At 54.9% G+C, this 19,854-nt stretch overlaps 1 protein-coding gene across 1 annotated transcript in view; it reads right to left on the bottom strand.

Moving 5' to 3' along the window:
* Window positions 1-17,373, bottom strand: part of LOC103604872 (kin of IRRE-like protein 3) — a 37,312-nt gene extending 19,939 nt beyond the window's left edge. The window contains exons 1-3 of the mRNA XM_008589450.1: window positions 17,221-17,373; window positions 7,715-7,865; window positions 1,448-1,553 (exon numbers count right to left, since the gene is read on the bottom strand). The gene's annotated coding sequence lies outside the window, so the exon portion shown is untranslated. The remainder of the gene's footprint in view (window positions 1-1,447; window positions 1,554-7,714; window positions 7,866-17,220) is intronic.
* Between the last annotated feature and the right edge of the window lie 2,481 nt (window positions 17,374-19,854).

Genomic DNA, 19,854 nt, shown 5'->3' with positions numbered 1-19,854 from the left:
ATGAGTGTTTTCTGGGCACGTTGTACCTCGTGTTTAGGGACCAGGAGCAGAGAGCCAGGAGCAGACAGAAAGAAGCCCAACTTGTACAGAGAAGCCTGGTAGGGAGGGCAAGTGGAAGCCCAGAGCAAGGGACTCTTGTCGGGTTTTTCTTTTGTGTCTTTAGTCACTTCTGGACAGATGCCAGACCCCTGCCAAAGCAGACTTGCCCCCTGGACCTGACTAAGCCACATGATCCCAGAGAGCCTGAAGTTCTTGGCTCAGGTGGGACCCTGGAGGTCATCTGATCTTTCCTCTGCCTCTAGTCTGGAGAACAGTTAAATCGGACAGGACAGATGGGTTTTTATCCTATTTTAAAATATCCTTAGGGATAGACTCTACCCCCGTTCTGGGTTTCTGGCTCCAGCGCTGCTTAATTATCCACACGGCAGGGGGCACCTCCTCGCATCCAGCTTGAACCTACGGCTGTCTCTTTGGCCCATTTCCTTTTTTCCTGCCGGCTGGGGCTGAGCTGCTGGGGCTGTGTCTCGTCTTCCCTGTTCTCCACTCCCCCTGGCTTATTTCCTAGTCTGGGACCATTAGCATCCTCAGCCCTTGCAGGTGCTGCAGCTTAATAACCCGGATCGATGGCGGTGGTGACGCCTGGCTCCACCGTTGGGTCTGGCTGGTGGGAAGGGGCGGGGCAGAGTGAGAGCCAGGGCGGGGTCCACACAGCATCTAAAAGGAGGCGCATGAATGAGTGCCCTTGTGCACCTCCAAGGTCACTCAGGCTCTCGGAATCTCGAGCAAGACGAGCGCAGTCAGGAAGGCGCCCAGAGAAGCGCGGCGTGCGTTTGTCCCATCAGCCAGGCACATTGGAGGAGGGCCTCGTGTGCTGCACGCTGTGCTACATGCTGCAAGCTCTAGTGACTGAACTGCGGTCATCGCCTTCGAGAAGCTCCGTCAAAAGGCAGAGACAAGCATGTGAAAAGCGGTGATGCTTTGATCAGTGTGTGAGCCAGCGACACACAGGGGCCCGGTGTGTCCGATCCCAGGAGCCCACTGGACAGGACCAGCTGTCCCAGAAATCCTTCCCTACCCGGCTGAATAGTTGGACCAGCACAGGACCAGAATCCAGGTTCTGATCTTCCTGATTCTCCTGGATGTTTTAACTGTTTCTGAGTCTCCCTCCCTCTTTTCAGAAATATGGGATAAACAAGCTGTTCAAACAGAAGCGGGGGCTGGTGCTGTCTCCTATGGAGGAGTGTGGTACATGTGTGGAAAGGGAAGAAAGAGTCTACCTGGCCGGCGGGAGGGTGGGTGTGGTGGGAAGGGAACAGGCTATCAGACACCCTTTGTGAAACTCGCACGTGGCTGTGCCGAGGACCAGGAGCACAAGGGACATCCTGTGGATAGGCATGGGGTGGAGGGGTTGGTGGCCAGGCCACGCCTCTGCAGTGGTGACTCCCACCTGTACTGGGTGACAGCTGGGTTGGCCTTTGCAGAGCAGTGGAATGTTACGACATTGTCCTCCAGCACTGGCTGTGGTTCCACAGACAGGTTGACAAGCGGGGGATCTGCAGAGAGAAGAGATTCACTTGAAGACCGGGGAAAGAATGGGTCAGGAAGACCCCCAGTGAGAGGGAGGGTAAAGGCCAGAGATTCCACCACCCAGGGACCCTCAGAGCAGCCACCACCCTGGGGGTTACCAGAAACTTGGGGGACTCAGCAGGAGGCTGCTCCACTCCCAGGAGGTGCCTGCTTCAGGCAGTCTTGGAGGTGGGGTCAGGGCCCTCTGTGGATTCAAGACCTGCTGTTGAAATGAACACTAGGGAGCAGCCATCTGGGCCCTGGGAGCGTCTTCCAGCTTTGAGGCAGAGAAGAGAGGTGGGGAGGGGTGCAGGTGTTTGGGGGAGTGTGGACACCCAACCCCATTTCCACATGGACTTTCTGTCTTCAAAATGTCTGTTTATTATCTCTCTGTGTAAAGGTTCTGGGGCATCTGTGTCTTCCAGCTTTGAGGCAGAGAAGAGAGGTGGGGAGGGGTGCAGGGGTTTGGGGGAGTGTGGACACCCAACCCCATTTCCACACGGACTTTCTGTCTTCAAAATGTCTGTTTATTATCTCTCTGTGTAAAGGTTCTGGGGCATCTGTTAACTTGAAAGTGGCATTTACACCCTTTCATCAGCCTAAGCATCTCCACTCAGTCCTGACTGGTGTCACATGGGCCTCAGCTCCCCAGGCTGGGGCTCGTTTTCTCATTTGTCATGATAAGAAGCCAAGCTCAGAAGTGCTAGATGGTGGGAGGTAGAGGAGACAGAAAGTCAGAGAGAGGGAGAGAGATAGGGACAGGAGCCGGAGACTTAGAGACACGGAGAGATCTGTGCAGAAGGGATCGGAGGCAGGTAGAGACATGTACACAGAGGAGAGACATGGAGACCACAGAAGACAGAGACAGATGAGAGAGAGAGAGAGACAGAGAGAGAGAGACAGAGACAGAGACAGAGACAGAGACAGAGAGAGAGGCAGAGAGACAGAGAGAGAGAGACAAAGGCAGAGAGAGACAGAGGCAGAGAGACAGAAAGGCACACACACAGATTGCAAAATGCAGAGGAAGAGTAAGAAAAAGAGATAGAAACCTAGAAAAGCAGAGAGCAGAGAGACGGAGAGAGACTGACATATATGCAGACACACATAATTGAAGATTTCAGACTGAAAGCAGGAAAGACCAAGTAAGACCCAGTACATGAAGACAGAAAATGACAGGGTGTCAGGGAGGAAGACTGAATAAAATAATGAGGAATAGAGAAGAGAGATAGGGAGGAACAGAGACTGAGAGATGTAAGGATGGAAATAAAGCTCACGGGGTCTGCAGCAGAGAGACAGGGCGCCGAGGTCAGCCCAGGGGTGGCCTCCCACTGCTTGGCCCTGCTGAGCTCAGGGTGGCCAGCTCTGGACCTTCTCCAAAGGCTGGGTCTCACCCCTGTTCCTGGGTACCCCCCAGGCGTCCACACTCCAGGGAAGGGGATATGTCCATCCTCCTTCCTTGTCATGGCTTAGGGATCTGGAGTTAACTCCAGGCTGAGTTAAGAGGGCAACTTCGTCCCCAAGGCCTAGCCCGGGCCCTGGGCTGCATCTTCTGGGCCAGTCCCACCAACAAGCTGAGCACATCGCTGGAAGGTCATGTGGCCTCTCTAGGGGTTCAGCCTGTTTTCAGAAAAAAATAATCTAGTTTCCCAGAGGCCATCAGAAAAAGGGCTGATCACTCTGGGTCCCCATGAGAGACACCACAAGGGGAGAGAGACTCCATCCTGCTGGGTCTGGGCTCTTGAGACCCTCAGAGTCACACACATGGCCTCCCAGCTGTGGACCCAGACTGCCCCACCCGGAGTGGGGGTCATGTGGCTGCTTGGCCCTCCTCTGCTGCTGGTGCCCCTGCTGGGCCAGGTCTCACTGCCCAGTGCTGGGGCACATGGGCTGCACTGGAGGGGGGTGGCCTGTTTTCTGAGTAGCAGGCGGCCGACTGTGTTGGGGAGCCTGTTTTCCCCACAATAACCCAAGTTCCAGACAGGGGACCACAAATCCAGAAAGCATCTGCTACTGGAGCAGCCTCTTGCTGGCCTTTTCGTGGATAATTACAAGAGAAGTGATGGGCATTTCAACCTCTCAGTCTCGGTTTGTAAAGCAAATTCAAGTGATCACAAGGATGAGTGTGGTGAAGAACAGCCATGAGAGCTCTCCTTCCACCTCTCAGGAGAGCCACGACCCCCAGGATGCTCCTGCCTCTCCCCAGTGCTGCCCACCAGCCCCCAGGGCAAGGCTGAATCAGGAGTCCAGCCCTTATTCCACTCAGGGCTGGCTGGCTAAGTTGGGCATCATTGGGACCCTTCCTGGAGAGCATGGAGACCCATGGAGGAGCTGGCATCTCGCTGTGGGCTGGAGAAGCATGTCCTGGGGCATAGGAGCTTGGTAATCGCCATCTGGATGCAAATATGTGGCTAGCCCATGCCCTCACCTATGGCAGTCCCCTACCAGGAGGTGGAGTTCCTTGATCCAATGCTCATTTGAGGAGACGAGGGTGTCAGCTCCACAGAATCTAGAGACCTGCCACAGAACTCAGGGGTTGTTCCAGGAGGCCCATCCCTCACCTGGGTGTACTTGTAAAGTGATGAGACTGTGGGAAGCAGGGAGACGGGCACACACCTGTTGGAGGACCCTTGCTGCCTGGTGCTCTGTCACAGACCTGCATTATCCATTCACCCCATGGAGGCCTCTCTACTGCACCTCCCCTCCCTCTGGGCACCATCCTCGGTGCCCACCTGTCCTGAAGGACCTCACGATGCTTCCACACTCATCTGCACCTCCACCCCCGCCCCAGATGTGTCCGGGTCCCTGTCTCCACCCCTCTCCTCTGGATGTGCAGGTAAGAATTTTCAGGAGTCTGCCAAGCTCCAGAGGCATAAATAGTTTATGTTCATATCCTACTATTAAACATGATTTTAATCCCACTTGTGATGTCGGCTGCATAACTTGCAGGAGGGCAGCTTTGATGTAGCTGGTGGAACCGAGATCACATCGAACAGATGTTACAGCTGAGAGTCTGTTGCTGTTTCCATCCGCAACCTGCATGTGTGTGAGTGTGCGTGTTTTCGGGGGGAGTATTACATCGAGGACGGGGTGGGAAAAGAGAAACTTCATGACTCGGTGATTTTATAGTACATCCATTTGAAACTTGGCAGCTGGACACACTGTCCAGATGTGGCAAGGCTTTGCGGGTGTTAAGCGTTCTCTCCCATTACTCAATCTGGGGGCTTTGTCTTCCGTTGGGTAACATATAAAGACCAAGAGAAACAAACAACAAATGTGCTTTTGCTGAGTTAGGATGCTTCTCAGTTGACTGAGAAAATGAGCAGGTTTGCAAAGGCAGCTCCGATCTAGCCCGTGGTGTCCACAGTAAGCAGCTGGACGCTTACTGAAGGGACACATGAATGCACGGGGGGAGGGGAAAGGAGGAGGAAGAGAGGGGTGGAGACAGTGCACGTGTTTGCTGGGCAGGCACATGGAACCACTTTCAGGCTGGGGGGACGTGGTGCAAGGACAAATGGATGAAGACTTCTCCCCTGTTAGGTGGGGGGAGGGGAAAGGAGGAGGAAGAGAGGGGTGGAGACAGTGCACGTGTTTGCTGGGCAGGCACATGGAAACACTTTCAGGCTGGGGGGACGTGGTGCAAGGACAAATGGATGAAGACTTCTCCCCTGTTAGGGCTGGGGGGGACACCTGAGGAGGGGTCACTGCACACCTGTGGCTATTTATCCTATCAACAGCTGACAGGTGTAGCATGCTTACAACATGTCAGGCACTGAGTGAGGGGCTTGACACGAATGATTTAATTTAATCCGTTGGAGGTAAGCAATATTACCTCCATGTACCGATAGGGAAACCGAGGCACAAGGAGGTTAACTTAACCAGGTCAGTGTCACTCAGTAAGTGGCAGAACCAGAATTTTAACCAGGAAGAATGCTGTGGCCTTAACCACTACCCTACACTGCCTTGGATGGAGCCGATCTAGGAAACGTCACTGTGGCCTCCCTCCTAACGTGGCTGAGACGTCCTTGGAAAGAAAGCCAGAAGGGACCCAGAGACCTGGCAAGGCTTGGCGTCCTGTCATCTGTGCGTCCTAGTAAATCGATCCTCTTATTGGAGCATCTCTGAATAGCCGGGTGGCCTGTTACAGTGATGACTTTCTGGTTGCCAGGAGAGGCTCTCCTGGGGTGATGGACGATGGCCTGGAGCAGAATCACTGCTTCTGTACATCTCTCCCTGCCAGGCCCAGGCTGCGGGGAGCCAACTCTGTTGTGTCTTTTGTGCAGGATTCTGTAGCTGGCATAGGCCTCCTGACTAGGTTGGGGACAGGGGAGGGATGGAGGGCAGGGGCCTCACAGTGGCCAAGAAAGGCAGCCTGAAAGTAGGGGGCTTGGATGCTGTGTGTCTCCTACCCTCCCACCTCCCAGATTTGGTTTGTGTCTGGAGAGATCCACAGTCAGTCCTAGAGCAAGAAGAGACCTGGGACATCATTTGGTCAAATCACGCAAGGAACCAGAGTCCCCGGGGTGAAGTGACAAGCTTAGACCCTCCCTCTGCTGATGGTGGAGCTGCCTCCTCTGCAGCACAGCTGCTCTGCTCGGCAGGGCAGAAGCAGTGGTGCTGAGACCAGGGCAGGGAGGAGCCCAGGGTGCACGATTTAAGGAGGCCCTCCCTCTCAGGGCCCACCTGTATTTCCAGGACGCTCACAGTGAGTGCCTCCTTAAATCGTGTGCCCTAGGCACCTCCCTCCATCTCCCCAGTCCTAGGCTTGGCCAGAGCTCTGCTGCTCTCATTGACTGAGGAATGGAAAAAGAATCCTTGGGGTCATGGGGGGTGGGGTGGGGGGTAGAGGGGTGGGGAACAGAGAGTTTTGTTAATAGCTCGTGGCGAGATAGTGAAGACAAAGCGTTTCTCAAGAGCGCAGCCCTGGTATCATCTCTCCTTTATAACCATTTCCTTTGTCCTCTGGAATCTAAACAGCATCTGTGAGGATTCTAGACCCCGAGTGGGAACTTCTGCTCCCTGGCAGCCAAGGTGGGCTCTCGAAATCCTAAGACACAGTGTCTATGGACTCCAGATCCCTAGAGAGCCACGTGGAGCCCAGAATCCTTAGATGAGCCTGGGCTGTTACGAAGTGTTTTTAAATGCATATGCTTTAAAAAGAGCAAAATGCTAAGGAGGACATGAACACCAGCCTGCAGCTCCAGCCTTGTAATTCAGAGCCTGCCACCAGACAGTCTTCAGCACGTGGAGGCACCATGCAGGGAAGGGGATCTGAGAGGAGAAAAGTCCACTTCTGAATGCTGATACTTCACACCTAAATGAATCCAGTCCTGAGAGTTAGGCTACAGGGACCACCTTATTGAGCTCTTCTTGGTTCTCTGGGGCCAACAGGCCACTTTAGGGAGACTTTTAGGAAACCTTTGGTGTCTTCTTTAGGTGGCTCTTGGATGCGATGCTGCTGGAGCTTTAAAGCATCCTTATTGTTAATCCTAATGGTAACAAGTGACATCCACTGAGGGCTGACCACATGGGAATGCATCTGGGTGGGCTCTGGAGAGCCGGGCTGCTTGGGTTTGAAATCTCTGTGGCCTTGGGCAACTTGACCTATCATTTGGTGCCTCAGTTTCCCCAGATAGGGACCACAGTCATACCTCCTCCAAACATTTTTGTAAAGATTAAACGAGATAATGCCTGCAGCGTATGAGTCGACAGAACATCTATTCTTCTTCCTCTCTTCCCCTTGACTGACCCTTCATTGAGAGGGGACTGGTAGGCCCTCCACCGGGCACCATGCTCCTTGCCCATCCTGAGCACCTTCGGCTCCCAGCATCTCTGTTGTCATTCCTCTCCAACAGAGCATGGGGCCACTGCTAGGCCAGCAGGGCCAGCGGCTGGCCATATTCGTTGGTGTAGAAGCTCCACCTTGTACAGGTGCAAAATATGTCTTGAAGACATCCTTTGCCGAAGAGCCTCATCTGTGAGGTTGCTTCATATGACAATAAGAGAGAGACAAGAAGGTCCTTCCTGCCCATACGTATGCAGAGCTGTCAGACCCCTCACCTGCTTTCAGATGGCTTGAGCTATGGGCAGGGTTGCTGGGTTGCTCCCATCCTGGGCCTGGCCAGGCCAGGCAGGGCTGGTCAGTACTCACGCTGGATGTCGATGGTGACCGAGGTCTCCTTCCCTCCAGGGATGGCTTTGTTGGTGGCACGGCACACGATGCTCTGGCCATTCTCCACGTCTCCAGGGGAGATGAAGAGTGTGCTGACGATGCTTTCGCGCTTGCCATCGCGAAGCAGGGTCTGGAGGAGGGTGGGGAGAAGGGATAGAAGGCCCATCTCACTCAGCTGGCATGGCCTGGGTGGGTGTGGGGAGGGCAGGCCCCAGCTTAGAGAGGAGAAAGGAGAACCATGGATGGAGGGGGTCAGCTCGGGAGACTCAGCAGTGCCAGTCTCCATGAGGAGCTGGGGGGTGACCCTTGGTTTCCTGGCCTGGCTCAGTGCTGCGCTGTGGAAGGAAAAAGGAACTAGAAAGTTTTGAATCATATGTGAAATCAGCCTGGACTAGAGGGGGTCAGCTCGGGAGACTCAGCAGTGCCAGTCTCCATGAGGAGCTGGGGGGTGACCCTTGGTTTCCTGGCCTGGCTCAGTGTTGCGCTGTGGAAGGAAAAAGGAACTAGAAAGTTTTGAATCATATGTGAAATCAGCCTGGACTTGCAAGCCAAAAGCACAAAAGAAACCAGGCTTCAGGTAGGTCCTTTGTAGAAATGAACTCACATCTGTTCTGCCTCTGGCGTCTGGGTGAGTCTCTGGGTCTGCAGGAAGCAAGCAGATCATTTGCAACAGGCAGGTGCTTGTGGCCCCTGAGCAGCGACAGTCTGCAAAAGGGGGTGCAGTTGGTGCCTGGGGGTCAGTGCAGGGGTGGTGGGGCTGCAGGCAGATGGGGTGCACAATGAGCTTTTGATTACTTACCTATAAAAACCCTTTGCACTTTGCAAATCATTTCACTTCCTGATCTCATTAGAGCTTCAACCAAGCCATAGGCAGAACAGATGCCATTATCTTCCATTTGACAGTTGAGGAAACAGTTAAGACCAAGAGAGGCCAAAAGTCACACTTTAAATTGGTGGTGAGACAAGTAAGAGGGCCCTGTAGTAGGCTGAATAGTCTCCCCCAAATTCCTATCCACCCGGAGCCCTAGGACATGAACTTGTTTGGAAATAGGCTCTTTGCAGATCAGTTAAATAGTAATTAGTTAAGAATCTCAAGATGAGATCATCCTAGATTTAGAGTGGACCCTAAATCCAGTGACCAGAGTCCTTTTAAGAAGAGGAGAAGACACAGAGACACAGAGGGGACGGCCACGTGAAGATGGAGGCAGAGGCTGCACAACCACAAGCTGCGGAACTCCAGGAGCTGGATGGGACAAGGGAGGTTCTTCCACGGAGACTTTGGAGGGAGCACGGCCCTGCTGGTACCTTGACTGCAGACCGTTGGCCTCTACAACTGTGAGAAAATGGACTTCTGTTATTTTTAGCACCATGTTGTGGTGCTTTGTTATGGCAGCCTAAGAAATGAACACAAGTCCTAAAGCCACTGGTCTCCTGTCTTCCAAGGTCATTGCTTTTTCTACTGGATGATGATGTCATTCTGAAGCTAATTCCCCCATTATTGCTGCTACCCCCTTCCCTCCCCTGTGCCCCTTTCCAGCTACCTCTCCCTCCCCCCATCACTTTGGGGCTACTAAGGTAGATGCACACGGGGGAGGGGGAGGGTGTGCCAGCGGGGGTGCTACTTCCAGGCTGGACTGAAGGCTGTTCAGTACTCAAAGACATCCCATCCAGAAAAGGGACTTAACTCCCTCCAGGGAGGCATGTGGATGCAGTCTTGTTTCGCTCTGATTGAAGCCAAGGAATGGATGAACAGACTCTACTGCCTCAAAACCTCCCCTAAAATAGAGATGACATTGTCTCTAATTCTCACAAGGGCCCTGGAAGGGAGGGAGCCTTACTTCTAACAGCAAAAGAAAAAACTAAATTCAAAGCGAGCCAGGAACTTGCTGGGCAGAGCTGGGATTTGCACTTACGAATGGGTGACCCCTGAGCCAGGACCCTCTGCCACAGCTCCCAGAGATGCTGGAGGGCGGTTATTATTGTCTTGGCATTACAGGTGGGAACGATTAGAGCAATTAATAGCCTCCAAGGTCACTGCACTAGTTAGCAGCAACGTGTAGGCTGCTGGGACCCTGCTGTCTGGGTCCTCCATTCAGCATGGTCCTTCTGAACGTGGGGCAAAGGTTGTGGCTCCAGCACCAGGAGAACATGGCCTGAAGCCTCTACTTGGAGCAGCACATCCTGCTTTAGGCAAAGCCGGATTATGAAATTATAGAGAGAGCCACAGAGCAGGCGGTAGCCCTGGACTTTCTCCCATCTAAACCCAGTGGAACTGGTGAGCCTAGCTCAGGCCCCAGTGGCTTGAGGCCTCATAGAAATTTCTTTCCTAGGAAGAGGGGTGGAGGCCTTGGCTGGAGGGGCTGGAGGACAGTGATGTGGCTAGTCCCAGCAGGCCAAGGGGGGTCCAGTAGCCAATAGGGTAAGAGTCTCCAGATGAGCTTCAGGGAGGCCAGCAAAAAGAGGGTGGGGTGTAGTCCTGCCCAAACCAAAGCCAGAGGGGAGGGAGCTGCGGCCCCACCGCAGGATGGTGTTGGCTTGAGGCAGCAGACCTTGCCGGCTATGAATAGCCAGGCCACGATAGGAAAATTTCCTGGATGAACATAAGACCTCAGGGTAGGGTGAGGGGAGGAGGGGGGTCTGTACTGTTCTTCCCCACTCCTTTCTCTTCACTTTTCCGTTATGCTAACAAGGGACGTTTCTGCCAGGAACCCTCCAGGGGATGGGCTTGGGGCGCGGGAGGGGAGCGGCCACGTGGGTGTGCGGTGCGGGTGGGAGGGGGTGAGCAGGAGGCCCGGGCCCTAATTAGGCTCTGCCTGCTTCCCTCCTCCCCGCACCCAGCGTGCGCCTTGCCTTGGAATGATGATTAATGACATATTTACTGTGTCTGGGCGTGTGCTTTTCTGGGAAATAAAAATTCTGGTTCAAGTTGTTTGTTCTACCTAATTAGAGAAAAGGGGAGATGTGTTCATTAGACAGGGGCAGAGCCGGGAGGGGGCAGCGCCCAGCACCGCTTCCCACGGGACACCCTCGGCCCCTCGTGCTGGCCCCCGCTGGGGTACCCCTACCCAGGGAGGAGGGTTGGGTCACTGGCGTGTCATGGGGTGATTGTGGGGAGGGAGGCTGGATGGAGCTGCGGAGGCTGGGGGTCGTGGTGGGGGCGAGCTCGCAGTGGAAAGCCGCCAGGGTGGCAAGTCTGCACCCCGGTTTTTCTCCTTTCCTCATTCCTTCCTGACCTTCTCATCTCTCCTTTTCTTTTCTTTCCATTCATTCTTCTTTTATAAGTCTTCCCTAATGTTCACTTTTCTCATATGCAAATGAAGCCTTTGGACTTTGCAGCCTGAAGGTACCATCCAGGTGGAACATTCTACCATGTGCTGACTCTTGTCCCAGCCCCGTTCTCCTCCCCCAGCTCTGTGCCCCTCGCTTAATCTCATCTCCCTCTTTCCCTCTCTTCCCTTCACTGGACTTGGCTCCGAGCCCCCATCCACTGCTTCAGAAACCTTCATTAGCATGCAAATCAGCTCTGGGAGGGAAGTAGATTATTAATGGTGGGTCACTAGTTTCTGGGGCCTCCAAGGCCTCCCTCCAGCTTCGTGGGCACGAATGTGCTGTCAGACCCCAGCCTCCAAATCGCTCAAGCTGCCCTATGTGACTGTGTTGGTGGCTTGGGGTCCATGAGGACGCAGCCCATGTGTGTGCAGATACAGACCAGGGGGAGCTGGTGTGTGCATGGCGTGCATGCATCACGTGCCAGGGATGAGCCAGCCAGGGCACTGCCTCCAGGGTGGGTTCCAGCCCTCACCTGTGTGTGTGTGCATGTGTGTGTTTTGTGTGTGTGTGTGTACTTGTTTCCGTTTGTGGGTGTCCATGGGCCTCTCTCCACTAACTGTTTCAAGGAGCTTTCTCACCTGCTCCAGTGACTGGGTAAGGCCCAGCTCATCTCGGAACACTGACTGCTCTGGTGCTGCTTCCGGCTGGGGACAGAGTGCACCCTGGATGGGGTTGTCCAGTGAGGGTGGCAGCGGTCGCTCTGCTCTCTCTGCAGCCCTGGGGCCTCAGCTGGGTGGTGAACAGCCAGGCTGAGCACTCAGAGATTGGCAGCCTGTAGGGAATGTGGTGGGTGGGCGCCCCTACCCGGTGCTAAGTATGGGATGCTCATTGATATGCAGACAGCCTGGAAAGTCCTGGAACAGGCCTGATTGCCTGGCAACGAGGCCTCTTCTCCCTCCCCACTCACCTCCCCCACCTGCTGTGTCCTTTATTTATTTATTTATGATCATTTCTCTGCTCCCCTTTTTAAAGCTGCTTGGGGATCCATGTGGGCCTGTTGTCACCTGGACTGAACAAGGGATACAGGTGGAAGGGGGCAAACTGCACAGGGCCACACCGCACGCTCAGCATCCAGCCCTGTGCCCTGGAGCCGAGAGGTGCCCTTCACAGACAAGGCCTGGATGGGTGGAGACTCAAGGCCCATAGGCAGGACAGATGGGACGGGTGAGCAGGGGGAGGGTGTGCACAGTGGAGAGAGAGGGCCCTGGGGGGTGTGAGCACCCATCCGTTTCCTGGGTGGGGTCTCTAGGGCTTCTCCTAGGCTGAGGCCGGTGGGCCTGGTGGTGGGGGGTCAGCAGCCCCTTGTCGAGGTGCAGCCTGAAGCTGGAGGACGCAGAGGTCGGGTGGGAGCATGACTGTGCGTCTAAGACCAAGCCACCCTCCCACTTGGCCTTGTACCATGGCAAAGGCCTCATCTCTCTACCTGGGGGGGCAGGAAGCTGGCTCCCAGGAAGGTTTCTTTCTGGGCTCAGCCCATTCTCTTCCCTCTTCTCCCATAATCCATCCTTCCTCCCTGGTTTGTGGATTTGCAGGCTTTCCAGATGAATGCTACGTGGCCTCCTTTCTGCTGCCAGGCCCAGAGAATCGAGAAGAACAAGGGAGGAGCCCGCTGTCTCCAGCCAGCCCAGGGCTGGGTGTCCAGGAACAGACTTGGAGGGAGGCCTTGCCCCTGGCTCCCCCAGGGCAGTGCCAGAGGCCCCACCCCGCAGTGCAGCTCCTCCCAGCACCCGAACTTGAGGGCTGAGCTGCAGGGCTTAAGGAGAAGCATGACCAGCCTGTGCCGGGTGAGGGGCTAGAGAGTGCTTTCTGTCTGGATCCCCCCCCCTGGGGAAGGGGCAGAGTGACCTCCAGGGATGAGGCTCCTCCTCTCCCTGCTGGTCACATGGTGGAGTAGCAGAAAGAACAGTCCACTAGCGATCTTTGAATTGAAAGAGACTTTGAAACCAGGGCTGGTTTTCTGTGAAATAGCTGTGTGACCTCTGGGGCTTGGGATCTAGGGTTTTGGGGGGCAGGGATCCTGGGGAAGAGAACCAATAATACTAGCTAACATGTACGGAGCCCTTATTGCACGCCCTGCTCTTTACAAGGCATAACTTTCAATGCATAATTCCTTTTAAGCTGTATAGCAACCCTAACAGGTGCAGCTGGGGAAATTGGGGCAGAGACATTAAGTCACTGTAATATGTGACAAAGCCCAGGTTTGAACCCAGGTCTGTAGACCACATGCCCTGCTCTGCTGCAACACTGACAGCTGCATCTGGGAAATGCAGGTGGCAGGTGCACCCAGGCCTGTGAGGATCCAGCACAGGGCAGGCAATAATCTTCACAGCCATCCTCACAGCCATCCCTTGAAGTGGGTGCTGTTGTTGTTCCCATTGTATAGGTGAGGACACTGAGGTACAGCAAGGTCAGGTCACACAGCTGGAAGGGGCTGGAGCCTGGACTCAAATTCAGGCCGTTCAGCTCCTGAGCCCGGCCTTTTCTGTGGCCCTTGCAGCCTGCCCGATCGATCTATCGATCATGTGTGCACTGGGATGCGCTCTCAACCTCTCTCTGAGCTGCTGGTTCCCAGCCCCTCCTCAAGCTCGGCCTGTCTGGGGCTGCTCTGGGTTGGAAATCAGAAGTGCTGTTTGGCAGTTCTGGGGAAGGAGGGGCCTGGGCTGGGCCCCTGAGAGGCGGAAGCAGAGAGGGGGCCCTGACAGTTCCACAAAGCCCCTCTGGAGTGTCCACCCTGCTCAGCGTGCTCCAAGTCATAGGTCTGCAGCTTGTCAGAACTGAAGGCACCTTTCCAGAGCCTATGATCCACCCGTTCATTTTACAGACAAGGAAACTTGAGGCTCAGGGAGGGAGGACTGGAAACAGGAGTCTGAACAGGGGTGGGGTGGGGCACGGGTTGGAGGATGGCCTTCCCTGCCCTGGTTTCCAGTAGCATGGTGCCCGTGGCTCTGAGGGACATTTACAACATAGATGAGGACAACATGCTGGGGTCAAGGTGGTCCTGGGACAGGCCCAGCAGGGTGACCTGACTTCTCTTCACGAGATGAGGTGTGTCCTTTGTGGGACATAAACCCCAGAGTGGGCCAGGTTGGCCTAATTTCAGGGAGGGCCTGGCCAGGCGGCCAGGCACCCAGGCTGGGAGGGACACCCCTTCCCATCCCCTACATCCTCCTCTGCATGATTGATTTCCTGTGTGCAGCTTTTGTATTTCGTAACACAACAGTGTGGCTCCAGCCCAGGACATGAGTGAGGGATTTGTCTCTCACAAGGCAGCTTTCTCCTGATGGACATGTTCCCAAGGGAAGGCGTTTGTCTGGGATCTGGCCCTAGGCTCTGGGTGGGGGCCAATCTTTGATCAGCAGCTGCAGGGTGACCCTTGGCAGGGTGGTCAGTTTTGGACAGGAAGGGCACACTCTCAGTGTGGGGCCAGGCTCGCCCCAGCAATGGCAAAGGCCTTGCTTATCTTTCCAGGGACCGTGAAGAGGATCTGGGGGCAGGTCAGGACTGGGGAGTAGGCTGTGCACCTCCCCACTCTCTGAGGCCAGGGAGGGCCTGGGTAGAGGAGAGCTGGGGTTCTGGACGGCTTTGACCTCCAGCTCAGCGCCCGGGGGTCTGGCTTGCCCTGGGTCCTGATACAGCTTCTGGGTGGTGCCCTCTGAGCTCATTGTAAGGTTTAGAATTGGGCAGCTCCCTCCAGCTCAGCGCCCGGGGGTCTGGCTTGCCCTGGGCCCTGATACAGCTTCTGGGTGGTGCCCTCTGAGCTCATTGTAAGGTTTAGAATTGGGCAGCTCGAATAATTTCAGTGGGCTCTGGGCTTTAGAGGTGGCCTATAGTTGTCTGATCTGTGGTCCTGGGGAGATTTAGGGCAGAGGGAGAGTGTCCTGGACTGTAGAGGCCTGAGGCTATCCTGGCAGGAGCGCAGGCCTGGGACTCAGGTGACTGTGGTTCCAGGCCTGGTGCTGCCCACTTGGCAGCTGGGAAGGGCAGTCATTTCCCTGTCAGGCCTGTTTTCTATCTGCAGACAAAAGAATTGTACCAGCTGTCCTCTAATGTCCTTAAAGGCTTTGGGGTACATAAACCCCGTCTGGGACTCCTCGAGTGGTTTGGTGGGGCACATTTCAAAATGTGCTGGGAATTTTGTTTTTATTCAGGTATGATAAGGCCAACAGATCAGGAGATGACTGTCATTGAAAAGATAGCTTGGTGCAGTTCCTGAGAGGAGGGGCATAATGTGCCATGTAGGGCCACAGGGAAGTACCAGAGTGAGTCAGGGGATGAGGGAAGGAGAGGCGGGCAGAGCCTTTTCTGTGGTTTGTGTGGAAAGGAAGCGGTGAGGTGGGGTGGGCAGCTGAGCGGGTTGAGGATTGCACAGCCTGGACAATTTCAGCGGGCTCTGAGCTGTAGGGGTGTCTATAGTTGTCCGATATGTGGCCCTGGGGAGATTTAAGGTAGGGGGAGAGTGTCCTGCTCTGTGGAAGCCTGATAAAAGGAGCTGGTGAGGGCGTGGGCTCAGGATGGGATGGTCTGCATGTCAAAGGTATGTTTGCAGGTAAGTTGTTTGCTGTCTCTAGGCATTAGCTAACCTGGGAGGGGCAGTTCCTTCCTGGCTCTGCAAGGCCCCAAGATGTCAAAGCATCATAAAATACAGAAAATAAAAAACATGATTAATACAGGGGCCAGTTCAGAGTCCCTCCAGCCATGGTACCCTGTGTGAGTTACAGAAAAGCATCCCTGTTGGTAGGCACAGCAGGACAGCAGGACACAGGGCTTGGTAAGGGGTTATGGGCTGGATTTCAGCCTTCCCTGGCCCCTGAGTCAGGCGCCCTGGACACAGCAGATCCACACCTTACCTGGTGATGGATCTTGGATGTGACCAGTGTCATTATGCACACAATAAGCACAAAATAGCCACCAAGCCTTGTCTTCCATTCCAGCACCAAACCCCTCCCCGCTTCTCTTTACAAGAAGCCTCATGACTTCTGCAAAACAGAAACTACCCTTTTGCTTCTGCAAGGGTGCAGTTCTCTACCCTGGTTGCATAACTTCAGCATTAGCATAATGCCCCTCCTTAATGGTATCAGCCAGACCTTGGTGCCCTATATAAGCTTTTTCACTCCTGTATCTGGTGCTGTCCTCCATTTTGAGGGCCGTCCCGGGCTGCCCTCCACTCTGAGCACAGCCCAGCAGATTCTTTCCCTTTAGTAAAGCTTGATTGGTACCTGGCATCCCTGTGTCTTGGCTCATTTTCTTTCACCTGGCAGCCCTGGAAAGGTGGCCGATTTAGCAAATAAAATTACAGGATGCTCGGTTAAATATGAATTTCAGATAAATAGTGAATAATTTTTTAGTATAAGTATAGCTCATAAGTACGTCACGTGCAATATTTGAGACAGTTGTTTGTTTTTCTGAAATTCAAGTTTAACTGGGAATATGTCTTAGCCTTTTCGGGCTGCTCTAACAAGTACAATAAACTGGGTGGCTTATAAACACTGAAATTTATTCTCACGGTTCTGGAGGCTGCAAGTCCAAGATCAAGGCAGATTTGGTGTCAGACAAGGGCCAGACACCTGGTTCAGAGGTGGCCGTCTTCTCGCTGTCTCCTTACATGGTGGAAGGGGTGAGGATCTCTGGGGCCTCTTCAGTAAGGGCTCTAATCCCATTCATGATGCTCCACCCTCATGACCTAATCACTTCCCAAAGGTCCCACCTCCTAATACCAGCACCTGGGGGGGGGGGGGGGGGTTAGGATTTCAACATATGAATTTAGTGGGTGGACACAAACATTCAGCCCGCAGCAGCACCTTGTATTTTATACAGCAACCCTGGGCGCTGGCCACTTGTGTCCCTGAGCCTCCTCTTAGAACCATGCCTTATTTTTAGGGTCTTCACCAAGCCCAGCAGTTACCCTAGGAAAGAGAGAGAGAGCATGCTACATAGTCAAAAAGAGACAGAAAAGATCAGATGAAAGGACAGACATACACACAAACGGGTGGGAGAGTCACAGCACGGGAGAGAAAAAGTGACAGAGTGAGAGAGAGTAGAGAGATGCAGAGATAGGCAAAGAGTGAGAAAAACAAAAGGTGACAGTCAGACAGGCATAGAGGGAGGGATTGCTGCAGATAGGGACAGCCCCCCCCCCCCCCCCCCCCAGGCCTCACCTTGGAGTAGGTGGCTCCGTTGATGACCTCTCCCTTGCGAAGCCAGATGATGGAGGCCGCGGGCTTGGCATTGTCTGCGTGGCAGGTGAGGTTGAGGGGGTCCCCTGCCCGCAGGCTGATCACGGGCCCCCCCAGAATGACGGGGTCATCGGGCGGCACTGGGGGAGAGGAGCAGAGAGGTCAGGCCGAGGGCAGCCCCACCCCTGCGGCAGGGAGGCGGGCTGGGCTGGGTGGATTTTATGGAGATGATGACAAATAGTAATTACCATACTTTAATAAAATGTATAATCCGCTTGTATTATAGCAACAATAGCGACAACAGCAGTAATCCCTGACATATGTGCGGCATGTTTACCGCGGAGGACGTCCCTGTGCAGGGTGAGCACGGGGACGGGGCAGGCATCATTAGTCTCAGCTCACAGAACAGGAAGCAGAGCGCCGGGCCTGGACTAGATCTGCAGTTCTTTTTAATTTCTTCTCTCTCTCTCTCTTTTTTTTTTTTTTAAAGAAAACCCACAAAGCTCTGTCACATCTGTTGTCTGATTTAACCCACACAGCAATCTTACAAGGTAAACATTATTAACCCAGTTACACAGATCCGGAAACTGAGGCTTGGCAGGATTAAGTGACTTGCGCAAGGACACGTGGCGAATGAGGGGCAGAGCCAAGCCCCTGACACGTGGAGAACCAGCCGGCCCTGCCCTGGCAGGGGACAGGGGACAGGGCAGCCCTTCAAGGTGGGGACAGCTCTGCAGGGGCTGTACACCCTGGCATTTCCTGCATCCTTCATTCTTTGAGCGGCTCTGGCCCCGTATCCCTGGAGTCACAATGGGTCTCTCCTGCCCGAGATTTTCCACTGTTGGTGACTGTGGTTCCCACCAAAGGATCCCTAGTGCCAGGAGGCAAGGGGTGTACACAGTGTGGAGCGTGGATCCCACGGTGCAAGCACAGAGCCCTGTGCCTGGCGGAAGCTCCCCAGACACTTGCTGGCTCTGGTGGGGTCATCCCCTTTTGATTCCCATGATGACCGTGGGCTGCAGAGATGGGCAGTTGTAATGGGCATTGTTTAGAGAGGCCCAGAGAAGTGGGGTGACTTGCCTAAGGACACAGAGCCTCTCCTGATGCTTGTGCTCATGGACACATTGCGGCTCTCAGGCCTCTGCAGCTCCCTGGACAAGCCACAGAAGGGGCAGGACTCCCTGGAGACCACCTGAGTCCACAGTCCCCTGCTGGATCAGCCAGCTCTGGAGGCTGAGAGGGGCTTAGGGCCTCCCCAACACACCAGAGGTGTGGGCTACGCATGTGTTCCATGAATGGGTAAAGGGACTGTTGGATGACTGGGGCATGGGGACCTAGCACAATGGGTCTTCTCTGCCTGGTTGCCTGAGAAGGTCCGTCCTTCCGCCCAGGCGCTGGCTAGCGTCTGTGCTGTGGCTTGTAGGCTTGGGGAAGCTCCGAGCTGAGCAGAGCGGGCTCTGCCTTCCAGATTCGGCCCTTAGGGGTGGCTCCCAGCACATACAAAGCTTCCGTCCCCTTCCCAGGGCATCTGCCACCAGCCTTCTCCTAGACCACTGTGCTCTAGGAGGGATGGAAGGTCCTGGGGCCAGGCGAGTACCCAAAGCAACCTTCAGGCTAGTCGCCCTGCACCTTTCTTCCCAGGCTTGGAAGAGGCCAGGCTCAGCACTAACAGCACAGCGGTGCCATTTCCTGAGGACAAACAACCCCTCAGGGCTTCCGAGCTGCTATCGCTGAACCCAGCCTCCACCCAGATCCTGGCCCAGGGAGCAAGTCGGCTTCATCCAAACCCACCAGCTTCAGCCCTCAAGCCAGGCCACCCTGGGAGGTCCTAGAGCTGCCAGGCGGGAGGAAGCAGGAGGGTCTGGGCTGGACAGTGATGACAACCCCCCACTCCCGCCCACCCCGCACCCTCTCATTAGTGCCCAGGGGCCTCCATGGTGTGGGTGTGACTAGAGACAAAAGGGAGGCTAATTAGGGCTTTGCATAAGTGGGGGTGGGAATGTCATCTACACGCAGGTGGGGCCCTCCTGCAGGGGGAGCTGGGGCTTGGAGGAGAGGGGCCAGCCTTCACCCTTCCCAAGGCCTGGGGCTCCTGCCCTCTTCTTCCCACGGTGGCAGCTTCGTCCCACTAGGCACCCAGGAGGGAGGATTCAGGCTCAGCAGCTTGTGGAGGGCCAGGAAATTGGAGCGAGCCCTTGGGGCTGCAGGAACAGAGAGTACCTGTCCCGGCTGCTCGGCCTCCCCCTTCTCTGGGCTCAGTCTCCTCAGCTGAAGACCTGCAAAGTTCCCTCCAGCTCGGACACCCGTTGGGTATTAGACTGCCAATCACAACCTTGGCTGCATGTTTGACTCTTCTGGGGAGGTTTTAAAAACCCTGTTGCCAGCCTACACCCAGACCTACTAAATCTCAATCCCTGGAGGTGGAGCCCAGGCACCAGGACTTCTTACAGGTCCCCAGGGGATCCCCACACAGGACCAAGTTTGAGAACCAACTTCTCTGGGCTTTTTGCTCAGGTGCATAGAACCATCGCATCCTCTGTGTAGAGACTGGGGATGTCTTTCTGAAAAACCAAAACCATGCAGGGACGACCGGGCCCTTCCTTCTCGTGGCTCCAG

This window comes from Galeopterus variegatus, unplaced genomic scaffold, assembly GCF_000696425.1.
Source record: "Galeopterus variegatus unplaced genomic scaffold, G_variegatus-3.0.2 Scaffold5455, whole genome shotgun sequence".
Lineage (NCBI taxonomy): Eukaryota > Metazoa > Chordata > Mammalia > Dermoptera > Cynocephalidae > Galeopterus > Galeopterus variegatus.
The sequence above is the reverse complement of the archived record's forward strand: the minus strand, read 5'-3'. Positions and strand labels throughout refer to the sequence as shown.